We start from the raw sequence: 23,392 nt of genomic DNA on the forward strand, positions 1-23,392 counted from the left end.
CTGCCCCATCCATCTATATCTTTATCTCCCATTGTCTCTCCTTCTTTATCTCTCTATATCACCTCCCAAACATACTCTCTCTCTCCATATCTATCTATCTATCTCTCTCTCTCCCTCCCTTTTCCACTCCCTCTCTCTCTCTTCCCCTTCTCTCTCTCTAACACTTCTCTCTCCATATCTATATCTCTTCCTCCTTCCATGTATTTTCCTCTCTTGTTCCCTCTACCCCCCTCCATCTATATCTCTATCTCACCCCCAAAACATACAAACTCCCTCACAGTCTCTAACAATGTGCACACATAAACATTATTCATGATGTGAATTGACTTATTTGTTACAATAATTCAAGCATAAATATAATACAAATGTCTTCTTCTTAAAACTGTAAATTGTTTGTAATTCACTATATTCTTATTATTCACATTTTCTATCATTCAACATTGTTACCTTGTCACTTTGCACTTAAAATTTCTATTTCATAATTTTTCATCATTCAAGTTACTAACAGTCTCTCTCATCTCAATAAACTAAGGTAACTAGGCAAAGTTAAAGTTAAATTGATCAAATTGATATTAGACATATTTAGCATATTTAAAATGATCAAAATAATTATATGTTCAACAAATTTTGTATGGCTGCACATGATTGAAACCATCTTAGATCCATCTTAACCCTGGATCTATCACGAGCCGAGAGGGATCAAATCTCTTGAGGTGCAAACCTTTCCTCAAGTTTTGTACTCAAAAAGGGGTTTGCACCTCGTGAGATTTGATCCCTCTTGACCCTTGATAGATCTGAGGTTAAGATGGATCTAGGCTAGTATTAAACAATCAATATGACCATCAATAAATCCAAGGAATTAATAAATATATATCTTTGTATACAATTGTAAATATTTCTCTTTGTAATATATCTCTTCCATAAATATTTGTAAATCGTTTTTCAAATATAATAATAAAAAAACCCTTTTATTTTAAAAAACATGACTATAGTATTTGTTAGAACTTCATATATTTTTATATTAATTTATAATTGTTAAAAAATATATTTTTTGTTATTATTTTATTTTAAATTACATTAACTTTATTTTCAATTTAATTTTTTTTAAAATATAATTCTAGAAAAAATCTAAATCAAGAAATTCAAATTTTAAAAATACCATTTTAATTAATCTTATTAAACATAATACTTTAAATGGAAAAATTAATTCTGTCTTTTTTATTCGATTATTCTATTAATATTATAATTTAAAATAAAAATAAAAATATAACTAGTTCTTAATTCAACAATCAAGCGTTAGCAATAAACCCTAAAAGAAACATTAAGCCCTAAGATTAATTTTATAAACAGTGGGATTAATATTATAAACCCAAGGGATTAATATTGAAACCCAAGGGATTAATATTGAAAACCCAAGGAATTAATATTGAAAATCCAAGGGATTAAACCCTAGGATTAATATTATAAACACAATGAATAATATTAAACCTTGACAATATGAGCCCTTATTTTAATAAAGCCAGGGGATTGATATTTTAAACCCAAAAGACTAATAAACACAAGTGACTACTAAACCCTAGGGTTAATATTAGAAAGCCTTAGATTAATATGTCAACCATGGTTCATCAAAATCAATTATGGTAAACCAGGGTCAATCATGGTCAACCATGGTCCAATGTCACATTGTGACAAAGATTGGCTTGAAACGAAAATAATTCATGGATAACCATGGTCAACCATGGGCTAACGTCGTGTTGTGACAAATATTGTATTTATCTTAGGGTTTATATACCTTGGGTTTATAATATTAATGCCTTGGGATTAATACTATTCCATTGGGTTCATAATCCCTTGGGGTTTTGGAATTAATCCCTTAGGTTTATAATATCAATCCTTTGGGCTTAAATCTAAGGGTTCATATTCTTAGGGTTTAATATTATTCCCTGGGGTTTATAATCCCTTGGTTTTTTAGTATTAATTCCTTGGGTTTATTATTCACTTACGTTTATAATATCAATCATGGTCAATAATGGTCAACCATGTTTTATAAAATCAATCAGGATCAACCATGGTCCAACGTCACATTATGACAAGGATTGTCTCAATATGAATATCAACCATGGTCCAATGACACATTGTGACAAAAATTGTCTTGATATGAAAATCAATCATGGTAAAGCATGGACAACCATGGTCCAATGTTGCATTGTGACAATGTAAGGCTTTAATAATCTAAGGGTTCAACCATGTTCGAGCATGGTCCAACGTCGCATTGTGACAAAGATTGTCTCAATATGAAAAATCAATCATGGTCAACCATGTTTATTTAAGGGTTTATAATATTTTTCTTAGAGTTTATATTATTCCCCTGGGTTTAATATTTCTCCCTTTGGTTTATAATCGCTTGGGTTTTTAGTATTTATCCCTTAAGATTATTATTCCCTTGGGTTTATAATATCAATCATGGTCAACCATGGTCAATCATGGTCAAATATAGTCAACCATGGTCAATCATGGTGAACAATGGCCAACCATGGTGAACCATGTTTATTTTAGTGTTTATAATTATAATCTTAGGGTTTATAATATTAGTCCCTTGGGTTTAATATTATTCCCTTGGATTCATAACCCAATGGTGTTATAGTATTAATCCCTTTTTTTTATTATTCTCTTGAGTTTATAATATCAATCCCTGGGGTTTATTAATTTAAGGGTTCAACAATGGTCGAGAATGGCCCAACATCAATAAAAAGTATCTCAATATGAAAATAAACCATTGTCAACAACGGTCTACCAAGTTTATTTTAGCGTTTATAATATTTAACTTTGGGTTTATATACCTTCAGTTTATATTATTCCCTCGGGTTTATAATCCATCGGGTTTTTAGTATCAATCCCTTGGGTTTATAATATCAATCATGGCAAACCATGATCAACCATGATCAACCATGGTTAATCATGGTCAACCATGGCCCAACTTTGCATTGAGACAAAAATTGTTTCAATATGAAAATCAACCATGCTCAATCATGGTCCAACATCACATTGTGACAAATATTGTCTTGATATGAAAATCATTCATGGTCAACAATGATCCAACGTCACATTTTGACGAGGATTGTCTCAATATGAAGATCAACCATGGTCTAATGTTGCATAGTAACAAAGATTGTCTCGATATGAAAATCAATCATGGTCAAGCATGGTGGAATGTTACATTGTGACAATCTAAGGGTTTATTAATCCTAAGGGTTCAACCATGGTTGAGCATGGTCCATCATCCAATTGTGACAAAGATTGTCTCAATATGAAAATCAACCATGGTCAAGCTTGTTTTTTTAAGGTTTTAGAATATTTATCTTAGTGTTTATATTATTCCTTTGGGTTTATAATCCCTTGGGTTTATAATATCAACCATGGTCAACCATGTTTATTTTAGTGTTTATAACATTTATCTTAGGGTTTATATACCTTGGGTTTATAATATCAGTACCTTGGGTTTAATATTATTCCCTTGGGTTTATAATATCAATCCCTTGGGTTTATTAATCTAAGGGTTTAACCATGGTCAAGCATGCTCCAACATCACATTGTGACAAAAATTATCTCAATAATAAAATCGACTATGGTCTACCATGTTTATTTTATGGTTTATATTATTTATCTTAGGGTTTATATACCTTCAGTTTATATTATTCCCTTAGGTTTAATATTATTCCCTTGGTTTATAGTATTAATCCATTGGGTTTATAATATCAATCATTTTCAACCATGGTCAATCATGGTCAACCATGCTACATCATGGTAAACCATGGTCCAACGTCGCATTGTGACAAATATTGTTTGAATATGAAAATAAATCATGCTCAACCTTAGTCCAATATTGTATTGTGACAAAGATTATGTCAATATGAAAATCATTCATGGTCAACCATGTTCCAACGTCGCATTATGACAAAGATTGTCTCAATATGAAAATCAACCATGTTCAACCATGTTTATTTTAGGGTTTATATACCTTGGGTTTATATTATTAATCTTGTTGGAAATAATATTGAGAGGGGGGTGAATCCATATTTACAATTCAATAATTTTTCATTTCCCAAATAGATTTATATATGCTACTTCAGTGAAGTGAACTTGCGTGTGCACGCTACTGTGATTAGTGAAACCGACGTATACCCAGAGACTTTATGATATAGTCAATTTATCATGTGTTTATTTTAATCAGTGCATCAGTAACTTATTATATAGTAACTATGTGCAGTAATAACATAATAAACCATCACACATAAGAAACACACATGAACACCAAGATTTAAGTTGGAAACCCAATGTGGGAGAAAAACCACCTGTTGTTGTCGTCTCTGTCTTCTTTTAATATAAAGAAAACCTGTTTACAATCTTGTACTGGTGCAGACTCATAACAGTATGCAAGCACCCACCTATAGAAGGCTACAACCTTCTCTCATTTTCCAGCTTCTACTAGAAGGGAGCAACAACCCCCTAGCTCTTGTACTAGATCATATGTTTACTAGTACATAGGCATCGACCTACAAAAGGATACGACCTTCTCTCTTCCTCCAAGGACCACGTTTCATCAATTTTCAGACTGGATGCTCCAGTACACAACAATACAATATGCAGGCCTTGTTTCATCAAATTTTCACATTGGAGCCATCAGAAAATTAGAAACTCAAACTACGTCAACCAACAATTAGTTAATCTAAACAGTCAGATCAATGTCACCAAAACACTGTGTTGAACCCAGAAAACTGCATCATCATTCAGAACCAGTTGCAACCTCAAAAATTGTACATCAGAATGTATACGCTACTTTAATGAACCCATCCTGCGTGTATACGCTACTTCTTGCAACAAAATCTGCGTATACCTCCAAAAATGTTGAATCATACAAACTTCTGAATCATATCTGTACCAACCAGTAATATTTTGAACATCTACTGCCAATTTAAAGATATCTAGTCAGTCAGCAGCAAAGATAACTACGGAAAATTTTAAGAACCGTCCTAAATTTATATTTGTAGGTTTTAACCCTATACAGAAATTACCTGCATATGAATTTTAACGCACAAAAATAAACAATGTGAGAGCATAATACATAAAACACATATACACAGAGATTTTCCCCTGGATCCCAAAACCGGGACTACCAGCTTGATTTTTCATTATGCTCCTTTCAATGTTACAATACATATTTATACATGCTGAAGCATCCAATACCATGGACCAAAACCCATTGCATCCAAAACCATGGACCGAAAACCATCGCGTTCAAAACCATGTGCGAAAATCATGCACAAAACCATAGGTAGGTCCACCCAACCTAACATAGGGTCCAAAACCTGCACCCCTCAAACCCCCTGTGACTCCCCCCGCTACGCAATCAGTGCAATGAAGGGGGGGCTCTGCCCCCCTTCTAACTCCCCGGTTAACTACGTGGGCTAGTCGTGGAAAGAATATAACACAACCCAACATTCTCCCACTTGTTGTTTTCTTTCCAAAGGGGGCCACAAGAGAGCTTAGTCATTTATCCAGCCCTGCAACGACCATTGTTTCTCTACACCAAGAGAGCTTCTCAGAGCTCACAGATTTTGTCAATGCATCTACAGTATTCTTCAAAGTGTCCACCTTTACCAGTAACACCTTTTTGTCTTCTATCATATCCCTCAAAAAGTGATACTGAACATCAATGTGCTTTGTCTTTGAAAGATATGCAGGGTTCTTTGCCAAGAAAATTGCACTTTGGTTGTCATAGTCTATCATTATAGCTCCCTATACTAACCCCATACTTGAACACAATCTCTACAACCAAACTTCTTCCTAGCTTGCATGAGTGGCTGCCATGTATTCTACCTCTGTAGTTGATAATGCCACTACAAATTGTTTCTTACTCATCCAACTGATTGCAACTCCAAATAGGTTAAACACATACCCACTTGTAGATCTTCTCTGATCTAGATCTCCAGCCTAGTATGCATCAACAAAGTCACGAATATACAACACTCTGTCCAATCATGGTCTTCCTTGGTAGCACAAACCATAATCATTAGTGCCACGCAAATACCTGAAAACCCGCTTCACTGTTGTCCAATGCTCCTTCCCTGGTTTTGACATAAACCTGCTTAATACTCCCATTGCATGTGCAATGTCTGGTCTAGTACAAACCATCACATACATCAGGCTACCGACTGCACTTGCATATGGAACACGGGACATGTCCTCTTCCTCTTCTTGTGTCTTGGGGCACTGTTCAGCAGATAACTTTACACCTACAGGAATAGGAACCTTCACCGATTTACTATCCTGCACATTAAACCTCTGCATTATTGTCTCAACATACTTCCTCTGGTTTAACTAGAGCTTCCTCTTTGTCCGATCTCTTTTAATTTCCATGCCCAAAATATAGTTTGCAACACCAAGATCTTTCATGTCAAATTTGGAGGAAAAATGGGTCTTCAAATCCTAGATAATTTCTTTGTCATTTCCAACTAGCAACATATCATCCACATACAAGACCATATAAATAACACCATCACCAATTAATTTAAAATACACGCAGTGATCTCCTTTGCTTTTGTTGAAGCCAAGTCCCCGTATAAATGTATCAAATTTTTGATACCACATCCTTGGTGACTATTTTAACCCATACAGAGACTTCTTTAACTTACATGCCAGTTCTTTCTTACCCTTCACCGCAAAGCCTTCAGGTTGCTTCATGTAGATCTCCTCTTCCAGATCCCCGTGAAGAAATGTTGTCTTCACATCCATCTGTTCTACCTCAAAATCAAAAGCAATAGCCACAAATAAAAGTAATCTAATATACCTTGGCAACACGAGAAAAAATATCACCAAAATCAATTCTTGGCACCTGGGAATAATCTTTTTCTACCAACCGAGCTTTGTATTTCTCCACCTTTCCTTCTGCACTTGTCTTCTTCTTGAACACCCATTTGCTACCAATGGGTTTCCTTCCATCCGGCAACTCCACCAGACCCCAACCCTCATTTTTGTGCAAAGATGCCATTTCATCAACCATGGCCTCTTTCCAGAGTTTTCCATCCTCTGAATCTATTGCTTCCTTCATAGTTCTAGGATCATCATCAGTAATAGATAAACAAAATTTGAACAGAAAGTAGATGGACTGCACCTTTCTGTCTGCCTTCTTTCTCGAACTAATCTTCTCACACCCAGAGTTTGTGGCTCTTCATCTTCTGATTCCTCCTCTGTTGTAGAGTCTGATTCTCCCTCCTTTAGCTCAAACTCTATCTTCTCAGGCTCCTTTGGTTGGACTTCATGTTTAATAACATCTTTCACCTCTCTGAACACCACATCTCGGGTGTACAAAACCTTCCTTATTACTGGGTTCCAAAGCTTATAACCCTTTAAACCATCCATATACTCAATAAAGATGCACTTTTCAGATTTACTATCCAACTTGGTTCGTTTCTCCTTTGGAACATGTACATATGCATCACATCCAAATACCCTCAGATGTGAAAGAGAGGGTTTCTTACCAGTCCATACCTCTTGGGGAGTCTTATCCTCCAACGCTGATGAAGGTGATCTGTTGACCAAGGTAACATGTTGTCTCCACCACCTCTAACCAGAATTCCTGTCCTAACCTGGCACCACTAAGCATGCTTCTTGCCCTTTCCATCAATGTCTTGTTCATTCTTTCTGCAACTCCATTTTGCTGAGGTGTATATGGAGTAGTCTTTTGTCATTCTATACCACATTTGTTACAAAATTCTTCAAATTCCTTACTGCAAAACTCTCCACCATTATCTGTCCTCGGCACCTTTATCTTCTTCTTTGTCTAGTTTTCCACTAGAGCCTTAAATTATTTAAACCTGTCAAAGACTTCAAATTTCTTCTTAAGGAAATATATCCATGTATTCCTTGAGAAGTCATCTATAACTAATACATAGTACACGAACTTACCTAGTGATGGAACCTTCACAGGTCCAAACACATCACTATGCATAAGCTCTAATATCTGTTTTGCCCTCTTACAACCAGAGGGGAAACTCACCTGATTCTGCTTCCCATATACACAATTTTCATAGAAGTCAAAATCCAGAGAGCTATTACTCATACCTTCTACCATACCTTTACCATGAACTATTTGAAGGCCCTTCTCTCCAATATGTCCAAGCCTTTGATGCCACAACATGGTCTTCTCTCCAGAGACCACTAGATTTTCTACTCCACTTTCAGGAACCACAAAACTGTTACAACCATAAACAACAGTGCTACCTTGTAGCTTGTACAGAGTTCCAATCTGAACTCCCCGCATCAATACCAGTGCCCCCCGAATCATCTTGTAGATATCCTTCTCGAACACTATTTTTACACCTGCATCATCGAGCTTGCTTACAAAAATTAAATTTATGGCTAATGCTGATCCAGGTGGATATTGGTGGCCACCTGCGAAGTCCACCTAGACCCCCACCATTGTCTTTCTCAGCATTTTCAGTTTCCTTAATTGTAGCACAACTTACTATTTTTAGCAGTTTTTCGGGTCCTGAACTTCCGGAGCCATTTTGAGGCCATAAACGACGTTTTTTGGGGAATCCGGGGGCAACACGAGTCCATGGAATGGACTGGTGTTGCTCGTTCTAACAATGATAGTGCTCGGATAGATCTTTCTAATGAGCTATTGTATGCGTCAAACGGAGATCATATGCCAAAGTTACGACCCCGGAAGTTGATGTACCAACTTACCCCCAAACGGGCCCACAGTTTGGCGTTTCATCTCCTAGGGTTAGGTTTTGGAATGTTAAGGGTTTTTCCATTGTTTCTCAACAATAAATAGGCCTTCGAGCCTCATTGTAACACAGTTCAGAGGCATGTAGCCATCACATCTCTTCTCAAAGATAAGCTACCATCGCCCTAGCTAGTTTATTGCCATTTCTGTTGTAAGCATATTTCAGTATTTTCCATTAATGAAATGAAGTATTATTTCCGCTGCATCTTTGTGTATATGGTTATCTCTGTAATTTGTTGCGTTCCTGTTTAAATCCGGATCAGTGGTATCAGAGCGGTCTGCTTTTTCTCTATTTTTCTTTGCATGTCCCCAACAAGGTCGGGATATAAGGAGTTAGGGCTTGAACTGGTTGAACCTTTGCAAGACCAGCCTCGCAAATCCCGACAGCCTCCCATGGCGGACGAGAAGAAAGACGAGGGGGCAGGAGATCCCATCAAAATCTTGCTCGAAGAAGCGCTCGAGCGACAACGGAACGCGATGATGGATAGCTTTGCGCAGATCCTTCAGCGGCTACCCAGAAGCGGCGCATCGGCTTCCAGTAGCTCCTCTGGAAACGCCACACCCTTTAAGGTACAAGTTAATTTTGAAATCCCCATATTCGAGGGTCAGATAGACGCCGATGCCATAGATAAGTGGTTAAATCTGCTAGAGGATTGTTTTTCTGTTCATGAATTTTCGAGTCGGGAAAAGATTGTTTTTGCTCTTCTCAAAGCAGCCCCCCACGTCAAGGACTGGTGGGAAACCTACTGCGAGCAGAAGGATGAAAGTACTGGCTCACTATTTTCAGCCGCACCCACCTGGGATTCGTTCCGGGATGCCATTAAGGAGCAGTACTACCCTGTCGGAAGCTATGAGGATGAATACATAAAGTGGACCACGCTGCGGCAGGGAAGGGACCAAGACGTGCTGGAGTTCACCAATCTTTTCCATACCCTTCGCACAAAGTTGGGTATCAAGGATTCGGAGCAACATTTGATACTCAAATACCGTGGCTGCCTGCACAAGTACATCCAGGAAGAAATACAGTTCCTAAACATCCCCTCGCTCGGCGCAGCATACCGGTATGCCGTCAAGGTCGAGCAGAAGTTTAAACAAAAGAAGCGAGACTTTGGATCTGTGAATCCAAAGCAGGGGAAAGGTGCCCCTAAACCACAGAACAAAGGACAAAGCCAAGGCAGGACAACCCAAGGCAACCAGCCGAAGCTGCAAGCAAAGAGCAACGCCGTGAAGCCAAGAAAGGACACTGGAAAATGGTGTGAGTTCCATAAGAGCTCCACTCACAACACAAGTGAGTGTCGGGCCAAGCAGTCACTCGTGGCTGAGCTAAAGGTTTCAGAATCAGATGCATGTTCCGACTCTGAGTCAGAACCCGATAAGGGGTATGAAAAAGGGAAGCAGATCATTGATGCGGATCCCAGCGCCACTGTTGCTACCGCAAAGATCCAGAAAAATGAACCCGAAGATCCAGAGGAGGAGGAGCGTCTCTTCCACTCCCAGATGTGGGTAAAGGGCTCCCTGATACAGTTCATTGTTGATAGCGGGAGTCAAAAGAACCTCATTTCGGCAGAGGTCGTGAAGCGGTTGGGCTTACCGACCACAGCACATCCACAACCATACACCATTGGGTGGCTTCACCAAGGGCGAGATCTTCACGTGAGCCAGCAGTGTCGCCTTCCATACAACATCAAGCCCTTCACGGATGAGGTATTGTGTGACATTGCTCCCCTTGAATTTTGTGATGTATTACTAGGACAACCATACTTGTGGAAGCGACATGCTGTGTATGAATCAAGGCCCCGTGCTGTTATTATTACATTGGGAAATAAGTTGTTCAGGATACCAGAGGTAGCACCACCTGCCGCCATCTCTTTGATTACTGCAAAACAATGCAGTAAGATCATTTCCAAAACCAGGAAATTTGTTTTCCTGATGATACGCCCTCAAGGGAAGAAGAAGACAGTGGTCGCGGCCTCCAAACAGGGTCCCTCTGCATGGCAGCTACAGATGGACAAGATTGTGGAGGAGTACGAAGACATCTTCACCTCCCCGGCAGGGGTTCCTCTGCACTGTCAAGTCAAGCACTCCATCGATCTGACCCCAGGTGCGCCGCTACCCAATGGACCAATTTATCGGTGCTCCGTTCTGGAGAACAATGAAATCAAGAGGCAGATTCAGGAGCTCCTGCAGTAAGGTCACATCCGTCCGAGTTCTTCGCCCTGTGGGAGCCCGATAGTGTTGGTACAGAAGAAGGATGGGACGTGGAGACTCTGTATTGACTATCGGGCACTGAACAAGATCACTGTCCGTAATAGGTACCCGATCCCGCGGATTGATGACCTCCTAGACCAACTAAAGGGGGCGAAATATTTCAGCAAGATCGATCTGAAGTCAGGATATCACCAGGTACCAATTGAACCCTCAGATGTGTGGAAGACTGCCTTCAAATCCAAGGAGGGCCTCTTCGAATGGTTGGTCATGCCTTTCGGATTGACGAATGCTCCTGCAACCTTTATGAGGCTAATGGATGACATCTTGCGGCCATTCACCAACTCCTTTGTAGTAGTATACTTGGATGACATTCTGATCTTCAGCCAGAGTTGGGAAGAGCACCTCCACCACATCCGACAGGTTCTCCAAACACTGCGGCAACACAAGCTATGTGCCAATTTGGAGAAATGCACTTTTGGCATGACCGAGGTTTAGTATCTGGGATACATCATTGATGAACAGGGGGTGCATGTCGATCCAGCCAAGGTCCAAGTCATTCGGGATTGGCCCTCTCCAACCACTCTAACAGAGCTCCGCAGCTTTCTAGGTCTTGCCAACTTCTACCGCAGGTTTGTGTTGGGATTTTCTCATATTTCTTGGCCCTTGAGTCAAGTCACCAAGGGAGGGGCAAAAGCAAAATTCTTTTGGTCTGAATCTCAACAGAAGGCATTCAGGGAGTTGAAGGATCGCCTCTGCACAGCACCAGTGCTCGCGTTACCAGATTTACAACAACCATTTGAGGTCGAGACAGATGCCTCTGACTATGCTATTGGGGCAGTCCTTACTCAACATGGACATCTAGTGGCATATCACAGTGAAACACTTTCAGACACAGTCCGGAAGTACCCCACTTATGATAAAGAGATGTATTCCATTGTACAGGCCGGCCGACAATGGAAGCATTACATTTTGGGGAAGGAAACGGTCATCCACACAGACCACCAACCTCTGCAGTTCATACAGACCCAAGGGAAATTGCAGAATGATCGCCATCAGAGGTGGTCTACATACCTGCAACAGTTTCACTTGAATATCAAGTATAAAAAGGGCAGCACCAATAATGTTGCAGATTGCCTCAGTCGACCACCGATCATGGCGCTAACCACCGTGCTCAACTCTTGCAGGCACGAGACTTCTGATTGGCCACTTCTCTACAAAAGCGACCCAGAATTCGGCCACACATACCAACACTCTTGGAGGATCGGCAGGTTGCAGATTTTCACCTCCAGGATGCCCTATTATGCCACCTCGGTCACCTCTGTGTTCCTTCAAGCGAGCGTGCCAAGATGATTTGGGAAGCACACTACAGTGGAGCTGCTGGGCATTTCGGGGTCGAGAAAATAGTGGCAGTACTGCAAAACTATTTCTATTGGCCGAATCTTCGACAGGATGTTGGGAAGTACATCCGATCATGTACTTCTTGTGCCATTGCCAAACCGACCATTAAGAAACAAGGCCTCTATACCCCGTTGTCTACCCCTAGTCGACCTTGGGAATCCATCTCCATGGATTACATGTCAGGCCTTCCTTCCACTAAGCATGGAAATGACTGTGTTTTTGTGGTCGTCGACAGGTTCTCAAAGATGGCCATTATGATGGCCTGCAAGAAGAATATCACAGCAGAAGCCACTGCCAAACTCTTCTTTGAACGAGTGTGGGTGCACTTTGGGATCCCACAGTCTATCATCTCAGATCGGGACAGTCGGTTTCTCAGCACCTTTTGGTCCAGTCTCTGGTCAATGCTGGACACCAAACTCACGAAGTCCACAACCTTCCATCCTCAAACTGATGGCCAGACAGAGGTTGTCAATAGGATGATTGTGCACATTCTGCGCATGTATAACTCAAAGCATCCACGCACATGGGACGAGAGCCTCCCCTACGTTCAGCACAGCTACAACCAAGCTCTTCACAGCTCCACTGGCCATAGCCCTTTTCAGGTGGGTTTGGGATTCCAGCCACTATGCCCCATTGATGTGGCCATGCCACTTGCAGCTACTCACATGAATTCAGCTCATGTCCAGTCCGAAACAGATAAGGCCACCAGCTTCATTGAGCGCATCCAACATATTCGCCAGCAGGTCCATGACATTCTTGAGAAATCAAACGCCAAGTACAAGCAACGACATGATCAACATCGGGTGCCACACAAGTTTCAGGTGGGCGACAAAGTCTGGTTGCATTTGCAAAAGGAACACCTTACTGGAGCCTATCGGAAATTGAGACCACTCCGATATGGTCCTTACACCATTACTAAGGCTATGGGAGACAATGCATTTGAGATCAGCATTCCCCCATTCCTTGGCCTGCACCCAGTATTTAATGTGGACCGCCTTCGGCCATACTTTCCACCATTGCTAGACACATCCGACATTGCAGAACAGCTCAAACCCACAGAATTAAATCCAGATTGCATGGAACAAGCTGCAATTGATCGGATCATGGACACACAGATCAAGAACACTCGCCAATAGAATATCCAACTGTATCGAGTTGTCAAAGCGGGCCAACTCCTTCAGCAGGGCAAGTGGCTCACCAGGGAACAAGTTCAGCAGAAGTTTCCTCATCTCATGGAGGAGCTCAACGCAATGGGGACCATTGCTTCCTAAGGGGGGAGGAATGATCCAGGTGGATATTGGTGGCCACCTGCGAAGTCCACCTGGACCCCCACCATTGTCTTTCTCAGCATTTTCAGTTTCCTTAATTGTAGCACAACTTACTATTTTTAGCAGTTTTTCGGGTCCTGAACTTCTGGAGCCATTTTGAGGCCCTAAACGACGTTTTTTCGGGTCCAACAATGATAGTGCTCAGATAGATCTTTCTAATGAGCTATTGTACGCGTCAAACGGAGATCATATGCCAAAGTTACAACCCCGGGAAGTTGATGTACCAACTTACCCCCAAACGGGGCCCACAGTTTGGCGTTTCATCTCCTAGGGTTAGGTTTTGGAATGCTAAGGGTTTTTCCATTGTTTCTCAACAATAAATAGGCCTTCGAGCCTCATTGTAACACAGTTCAGAGGCATGTAGCCATCACATCTCTTCTCAGAGATAAGCTACCATCGCCCTAGCTAGTTTATTGCCATTTCTGTTGTAAGCATATTTCAGTATTTTCCATTAATGAAATGAAGTATTATTTCCGCTGCATCTTTGTGTATATGGTTATCTCTGTAATTTTTTGCGTTCCTGTTTAAATCTGGATCAAATGCAAGAATATGTAGAACACCCAGAAGTGTTCTAACCCTTCCACCTTGCAACTTCAACTTTACTTGTCCATGACTAATGATTCTAGCCTTCTTGTCATCCCCCAAGAAGACATCACCACCATCATATTTCTCATATTCGCAAAACCACTCTCTATGGGGAGTGAAGTGAAAGGATGCACTTGAGTCAATCAACCATGCCTCATGATCTACATGTGTACTTGAAGAAGCCAAGTACACATCCCCACCTTCATCTGAGGTGGTTTTTGCCTCTGCAAAAGGAGCATCATCAGATCCCTTTCCTTTGTCAAGAGCTTTAGATTTATAGTCCCTTTTGTAGTGTCCTTCCTTTCTGCATTTCCAGCACACCACCTTTATAGGTTTTCCTGGAGATTCAGATCTCCCTCTAGACTTATATCTCCCACTCGATGACTTATTTTTGTTTCTGTTCTGGGATAGTCCTCGTACAAACAAGGCATCACCATTCTGGCTCTCCATATTTTTCCATCTCATCTCCTTCGTCAGCAAGGATGAGATTATTTCATCAAACTGCAAGGCAGTTGCATTGCTAGCAATTGCAATAACCAGACTATCCCACGAATCTAGTAGAGAAAACAACAAACTAATGCACTTATCTTCATCTAAAATTTTGATATCAACAGACGATAACTGACCTACCACAGTATTAAATGCATTCATATGCTCTGTCATTGAGTCTCCATCTTTCATCCTCACGTTATACAGCTTTTTTCGTAGGAACAATTTATTCATCAGAGACTTAGATTGGTACAAAGTCCCTAACTTGTCCCACAAAGCCTTCGTCGTAGCTTCCCCTGATACATTCAGCAAACTGAATCCGAGACACACAATCCTATTGTGCTCTTTACCTTCCGATCCAACTCCTTCCATTCTTCATCAGACACTCCCATTGGTTTAGTACCCGGATCTACCGCGATCCACTGATATTTATCCACCAACAGATCCTCCTTCTTGAGTTTCCACAACTCAAAACTCTGACCATTAAATTTCTCGATCTTTGTCTTTCCACTGCTCGCCATCTTCTTTCACCACCAAAATTGATCTCGCAGTTCTCCCACTGAACAGGGTCTACCACAAGCCCAAGTGAAACCCCTCAGCAAAAAATGCGTCCCCTTGAAGCCAAAACAACTCTGATACCAAATATAGGTTTTAACCATGTACAGAAATTACCTGCATACGAATTCTAAAACGCATAAAATAAACAATGTGAGAGCATAACACATAAAACACATATACACAGAGATTTTACCCTGGATCCCAAAACTGGGACTACCAGCTTGATTTTTCATTATGTTCCTTTCAATGTTACAATACATATTTATAAATGCCGAAGCATCGAATACCATGGACCGAAAACCATCGCATCCAAAACCATGGACTGAAAACCATCACATCCAAAACCATGTGCGAAAATCATGCACAAAACCATAGGTAGGTCTGCCCAACCTAACATAAGGTCCTGTTATGGCCAGCATCAACCCCCTTCTTATTTAGTGTTATTACTAATACTAAATAAGTGGGGACCCTTAGTCAAAAATTTAAAAAATCAATTAGTGCTTGAATTTCCTTTTTCAATAAAACTTACCATCATAAACTTAGGAGAATACCCTTTTAAAATCTAAAAAGCTTAAGTTTTATGATGAGGTAGGATAAAATCACTCCTTAAGAAAGATCGCATCGCAAAAAGGATAATGGATACCTCCTTACAAACACAATTCTAAGGTTGCGAGATCGCGATGCAAAACTTCATCACATCGCATGCATCAAATATCACTTACGCTGAGAAACCTCAAACTGCCGATATGCGATGGCGCATATCGCAAATCGCATTTCGTGGAAAACACATTAACAAATTATTGTCATATGCTACGCTCCAACAATATTGCGATGTTGCAATAAAGCGATAGAGCGATATTGCGATGTTGCGATCTACGATATTGCGAAGCAAATCGCAAAATCGCAAAATCGCAAATCTTTCGGGTGTTCAAAAAAGTATTTTCCATAAACCGAGACCTGGTTATGTGCTTTAGTTCTAATTAATGAGTTAGTTTAAAATCATTAATGAAATAGGGTTTCGTGCTTATCGAAGAGCCATTTCACGTAAGGTGGTATATTTTATATGTCTTCAGCATTTAAAGCTTTCTCGTCACCTTTTCCTTATCATGATTCTCACCTTATTTGTAAACTGCAGGAACAAAGAACAGAGAACTATACAAAGCAGTATTTAGGATACTATGGGAAAGAAAGGCAAAGCTCCCAATTCTGAAGATCAAGAAATGACGCCCTTGTATACAGACACCGCCTGTAAGAGAGACGCTGGTATTACTACTTGGGAAGGCATGTATAGTCTACTTGAGGAAGAGACTCCCAAAATAATGGAGGTTACAACTACTGTAGGCTCACACGGGTTTTCTGAGGCGTCTATTACAGAGCTATCTTGCTCATTCTTACACTAGATAGCGGCGAGGCCCACAATGCTTCCATACACAGACATGGTTAAATGGGTACTGGACAGCGCCGACATAAAAAACAGACAATTTAAGACTCAGGGTCAAGGACTCATTGGCTCATTCACTCCACAAGATTTGAAGCTCATGTATCATTTACCAGAGCCACAGGCGACTTATAACGGACAGTTCATAGAGAAGTTTGCTAAAGAAAATGAAAGCCTGGCAGAATGTACCAAAGACTAGTCAAGGAGGGACGAACCACTAAAAAGGGATAAACATGGTATGTATAGTACTGGTTCTCTCACCTCCCCGTATTGCTTTGCTGCTGCTATGCTCTGTAGACTTTTTGGGAAGCTAGACATTAACAAATTTTCATCTGAATGGCTACCATTATTGGATGCCGCCATTAATGCTACTATTATGGATTGGGCTAAAATATTGTCTGACAACTTAGCCACAACTATTGTAAGTTACCGGTCTAAAAGAACTGTTTCTCAGAGAATTTACCCCCCTTTCTACTTATCTGCATATGTGATGGATGCAATCTGTTATGTTTCCAAGTTTCCTTTAATGGGTTGGAAATGGACGACTCAAGACCCCTTACCCATTCATATTTATCATAAAGAATTGTGGGATTCTAAGTTCACTCTGTATTTCTACAAGATTTGTCATGGAATCATGCTACCCCTGTACAAAATATTGTATGATAAAGATGCTCCAAGATTTTCTCCTGAAGCAGAGGTAGATATACTCCCTGTCATGAGATGGTTCAGAGAAGAACTGTTTACATATGTCAAGGTATTCGGAAGTCTCGCTTCCCCTCATGTCTTACCTTTGTATGTTCCTGATAAACTCATGGCACGAGAAATTTCTTATCAAACCTGCGGAGAAGGAGGCTTGACTAAAGAGTTGAAAGACAAAAAGAAGGCTATTTGGCCACAATTTCCTATGGCCTGTGGGGCCTTTTCACTATTTGATGTAGGCCATGCATTCAAAGAAGTAAACAACATAACATGTCTACGATTGTTCAAATTTCCAGGAAGACCGTTCGACCCTTATGATATTGCTAAGAATTTCACTACTGCAGTCAAAATAAAGGTGTTTTCTAAAGAAGATAATCTTTTTGATGACATGTTCCAACAGAAAAGTACGCTTGAAGAAATTCTGCATTTGGCCCAAGTGTGATTCCCTCCAGCAAAATTTCAAGAGTTCAAGATATACAGGGAAAGGAGGTTAACTAATATCCCTTTGGAAGAACTACGCTTGGAACCCGTAAGGGAACCAACTCCGAGTATCAGTCTCAGTGGAAGTTCAGGCACAGACAGATCTAAATCTAAATCCGGGAAAGAAACATCAGAACATTCTAAGAGATCCGAAAGTGGCCATGATAAAAGCGAAGGGTCAGTAAGGGATACTGCCCAGTCAAAAGAGCTCCCACAGCAACAGGCTTTGATCTCTCCATAGCTAGATCCTCCCCCTCTCATCGTCTAGCCACCATCAATCAGAACTGAGCTAGATAAAGAATGGGAGACATTCAATGATTTAATCAATATTGAAGGACAAATCACAAAGACACCTGTGAGTAATATACAGGCAAAAAAAGATATAGTCATAGGAACAATTAGCAATGTCTCAAAAATGGAACATATTCCCATTACCCCATCCTCTGAACTTATGCTCAAAATAGAGGAGATTCCTCCTCTTGATGTATTTTATAGTCCACAACACAAGGCAGTAGTGAGAAGACAAAGAAAGAAAAGAAAATTGGAAAATGTGCTCTCTCATGATGCAGAGCAATTAGACATACTATGGCAAGATCCTACCACCGATCCCACTGAAAATATCACCAAATTATCTCAGATCGCAGGAGCATATGCCTCTGCGACCATTGATAAAGCATCTGAGGTATAACAACTACTGAAAGAGAAGGAAGATCAAATACAGGTTTTGCAGCAACAGCTGCAACAAGCCAATGCCAACAACGAAGCACAGAAACAGCTTGAAAGATTACAACAGGACTTCCAACAAATACAGATAGGCTACTAGAATAGTTTGGCTGAAAGAGAAAAACAGTTACAGGATATGCAAGAGATGCACAAGGATGATCCTAAGCTTACAGAATTCATTACAGAATCCATTTCCTTAAATGATCAACTACTGCAGCAACAGGAAGCATTGTGCCAAAGAATATCACAGTGGAACTCTTATTGCGAAATAAGCGATAAAATCACTAATCAAGTCGTGGAATTACGACATGATTATGATTTAATTGATAAAAGAGTTACTGAATATTTGGCTTGGCAAGAAATAGAGGAGGGGAAAAGAGCAGGCGCACCAATAATCAACGACAATCACAAAGAAATGCTCTTTAACAAATGGGATGCACAAATCAGGAAAGTAGAGCAAGTGGCAGAAGAAGCAGCCACAGCAGCAAACAGTGTTATTGACTGCATAAATGAAAATTTGCACAGGGAAAATCTGATCTTAGAAACCACTCCAGGGTATCTACCAAAAGCAAAGCAACTGCAGATAGGCTGGAGACAGAAAGCTCAAGAAAAGGCAGAATCGATCAAAAGATTGACTAAGCTGAATTGGGATTCTTACTGGGCAGATTTGGTAAAACCACACAGCCAGTGCATGACTCCCAAATGTATCATCAATTCTGCTGAGAAGATGGCGCCAGCTCTTGCCGATGCCATTTTCGCAGGACAGTTAAAGTCAAAAGTCGGCCAGCCGGCTCTTCTCAAACAAATGCTAAACGCTTGCGATTTCAAGGAACAGATACAGAAATAATTAGTTGTTAATTTTAATTTTATATTCAATGTTAGTATTAATTTTTCTTTATTTTTGCTTGAAATGGGGACGGTCATTTAAACCGTATCCTACATTTTTGTAATAAGTTATTTTAGATTTAGTTAGTAGTATTTAAACCCTTCTCATGCATTTAGAGACGGGTCCTGAAATTTGTCAAAAACTTGTCCTCTGAACATGCACTTTTGCACCCTCCGAGGAGGTTTTGATGAATGAATGGAATAGGATTTATTGATATCTGCATTTAATATCTACTACTGATGTTGCACTTCTGTACTCTTAGTGGATGTTGGATTAAGAAGAGATAAATCATTATCGATTGAATCTCATGAGTAGAACTAGTTATAAATGGTACTTCTATCTCTTAACTCTTTCTGCCTTTGTGTTAAAGTGATATTTATGTTCATTTGATTATATATTGATGTGTGAATGCTTGAGTTATCATTTGGCACTTCTGTACGGTGGTAGCTATTCATTTATGCTTAATGTATGAGTAGCTTACTACGCGATATGTTTTTCACAACTGTTTCGTCTAACTTTTTATACGAAGTGGTTTATCTCTATTGAATTCTCTTCTTATAATAGTTGAATGATCTTTATTACCAATTGTTATTTGAAATCATTTTTGATCGCATAACGAAAAGATTACACCCCAGGTTAGTGTAGAATTAGATATTTCTGTTTATTAAAATACAATTGCATGTTATTAGATTAGAGTTAAAGTAAAAGCATTTCACTTAGGAACTTTTAGAAAGGAAATATCAAATCTCAACACACACACACACATAAATTGGGAAACAGGTCCCATATCCCCAGTCTTACCCACTATACCAAACAAAAAAGGAGCTACTAACTAAGGTCTGGACCAGGTGGGTATCCCCCTTGTTGTAGACCCGATTTTCGATGCTTCAACAGGTCCAAAACAAAAATTTCCGGGGCGCTGCCCCGGACCCCATAGAGTGGGGTTACCTGCACCCCTCAAACCCCTTATGACCCCCCCCCCCCCCCCCCCACTAGTAATTGGTGCAACAAAGGGGGTGCTCTGCCCCCCTTCTAACCCCCCGGTTAACTACATGGGCTAGTCGTGGAAAGAATATAACAAAACCCAACAATATGTATAATAAATAGGTGAATCCCCATGATACATAGGAGAAATGGAAGGCGATTTTATCAATAATATAATATGTATATATAATTTTTTTGGAAAATCTCTCACCATATTATATTATCTTGTAAAATCAAGGCGAATATTTCACGAAATTATAAAATTTTATAAGAACTTGGCGAATCTCACTAAATAATAAAGACTTTGTAAAGGGCTAACAAAATTCATAATGAGTATTTCTTGTAATGACTTCAAGCCTTGTTAAGCAATCCATAAAAAACCAAAACAAGTATATTCCTAGGTCAAAACCCTAGCAATAGAAGGGTTTTAGGTTTCCATAATACTAGTAATAGAAGAATAAGGATGGGGTTTGTTTATTTGTTTTTTCATGTTGGTATATCATCCTGTTGCTATTATTTCTAAACAATGAATGAATTCAATAGTATTGGATAGGTACAAACCAATTCACTTTAGCTTTAAAATATCTCATCTATTAATTTTATTCTTTCACATTTTTTATCTTCTAACAAATAATATAAAATAAAAAAACGTTGAGTATTAAACTTGTTTTTCATAAAATAATAAAGCCTTGAGTATTAAACTTGTTTTTCGTTTTCAACATATCATTCATGAATAACAAATTTGTCATGTGTTTGTTACATATTCTTTCTCCATGCTTTTATGTATTGCTTATGTAGTTTTCATTCTTGATCACTCTCTACCTCAAGTGAAGAAGAGTTAATTAGGAAAAAAAATCCATGTAATGGCACTCATGACAAACTGAAACATGTAAATCTAGATGTTATCATGTTTGGAAAAAGTAATATTGTTATGGGACCTTCATTCTAGAGCCTAGAGGAAAGTAGCAAAACAAACTCATCCTCTTATTGTTTCTTTTGCAAGGATCGTCTCCTTGGGGTCGTATGAATTCCTCTCTCTCTAATCATTCTTAACATTTTATATTTTCCAACCAACACTAGATATCAATGTTGACTATGTAACTAGATATTCAACCAAAAAAAAAAAAAAAAACTCTCATACATGCAATCCCTATTTATGCATTGCTTTCCAATTAACTTTTAATGCATTGGATTATAATTCAAAAATTAAGCAAGAGAAAACCATTTTGAAAAGTGCACAAGGGATTAACTATTACTTTTTTTCATTTATACTAGGTGCATGGACTGTCTAGTTAAGCAATCGTTGCATAATTCATGTCAACTGACAATCCTTATGTCAGAGCTTTATGACATTGATGATAAAGCTTTGATCAATTGATCTTAGTTTTAAACAAAAAATCATATTACAATTCCCACTAAGGAAGTCGGGAGCAATTAGTAAGGAAGGATGATAGATTCCCCATTTTTATATATCAATAGGTGTCTATCTCATTAAGTGTGCAACTTTTTAACAACTAACTTAATAATCACAATTGCAACTTCACCTTTCTTTTGTGCTTCTTTCTTTCTAATTGCCCAATGTGGCCATTGAATTCACAACAGGACTAATGTGTGACCACTTAAAAAGGTATTTCCATTGTTGCCTAGTAATTCAAATGTGGTATGTATGACTAATGTGCAAGCATATAAAAATATATTTCAAATATATACAAGTCCAAGAGGTTAAATCAACTAGTTGTTTCCAATATCGTTGGACATTTGGCTAGTTCTATGCCAATAGGTACCAAAATCAAATCTTCCTAGATGAAACACATTAATCAATGTTACAAGTTTATTAGTCGTATCATCCACAAATATGGTGGTGTCACTTGGATATGTTCATGTGAATTTCCTAAAAAAAATCAAATATATATCCAATTCCAAATTAAAAAAGACTTGTATACATCCACTATACATCATTGATGCCCTGATTCACTCTACTGTTTAACCCATTTTAATATTTCCTCTCACTGCCTACTGTGCATGTAATCTTGGTAGGATTGGAGGCTTGTAAATCTTACTGTTGTTGAATACAAGAAATTGTGCTTCCAGAATCTATTTCCTTGTGATATTGTGTTGAGTTGGTGGTCAAAATTATATGTATCAGTTGTATGTAAATTTCTGAGTAATGAATATATCAGATTGAACTCTTTTGGGGCTTCAATGGTATGTTATTTTTTCACTATCATAAGATAACACCTACAACAACATCTATATGATGTGTTTGACAAAATTTCTAGCTGAAATATTCATTGAAAAACTCTGAAATTTGTGGTCAATTGGGAAGTTTTCTTGTTTGGAATTTTACACCTAGTTATAAGAAATCAAGTGCAAGCAAGACATTGATGATCGAAACAAGAGCATTCAATGATTGCATAAGGTTTGTATTTAAGGTAGTGAAATCCAATCACTTTAGGGAACATGCACCTAAACTCAAAGGAGCAACTCTTCAGGGAACATGCACCTAACCACAAAGCAACTAAGAGGGTCAACGCTGTTAAAACTTCACACAACTTGATCATAACCAAAACAACTTTAGCAAGAAGACATGTCAATCACCAATGCAACAATGTAAGAACCTAAATTCAGGCATAATTTCTTACACAAACAAGAGAATGCTACATCCGTGGTGGAAAAACAATGATCAACTACTTAGCCAACCTCTTCTGAAGAAGCACAAGATCACATGAAGCAACGAGCAGGGATCATCTCCATCATAATCCAAAGAGCTCAATAATGTAGTGATACCCATGAGCAAACTATTGGAAATACTAAGAGGGGGGGGT

Source organism: Pinus tabuliformis, chromosome X (assembly GCF_031772625.1).
Source record: "Pinus tabuliformis cultivar Carrire ecotype Pingquan chromosome X, CPIR1, whole genome shotgun sequence".
NCBI lineage: Eukaryota > Viridiplantae > Streptophyta > Pinopsida > Pinales > Pinaceae > Pinus > Pinus tabuliformis.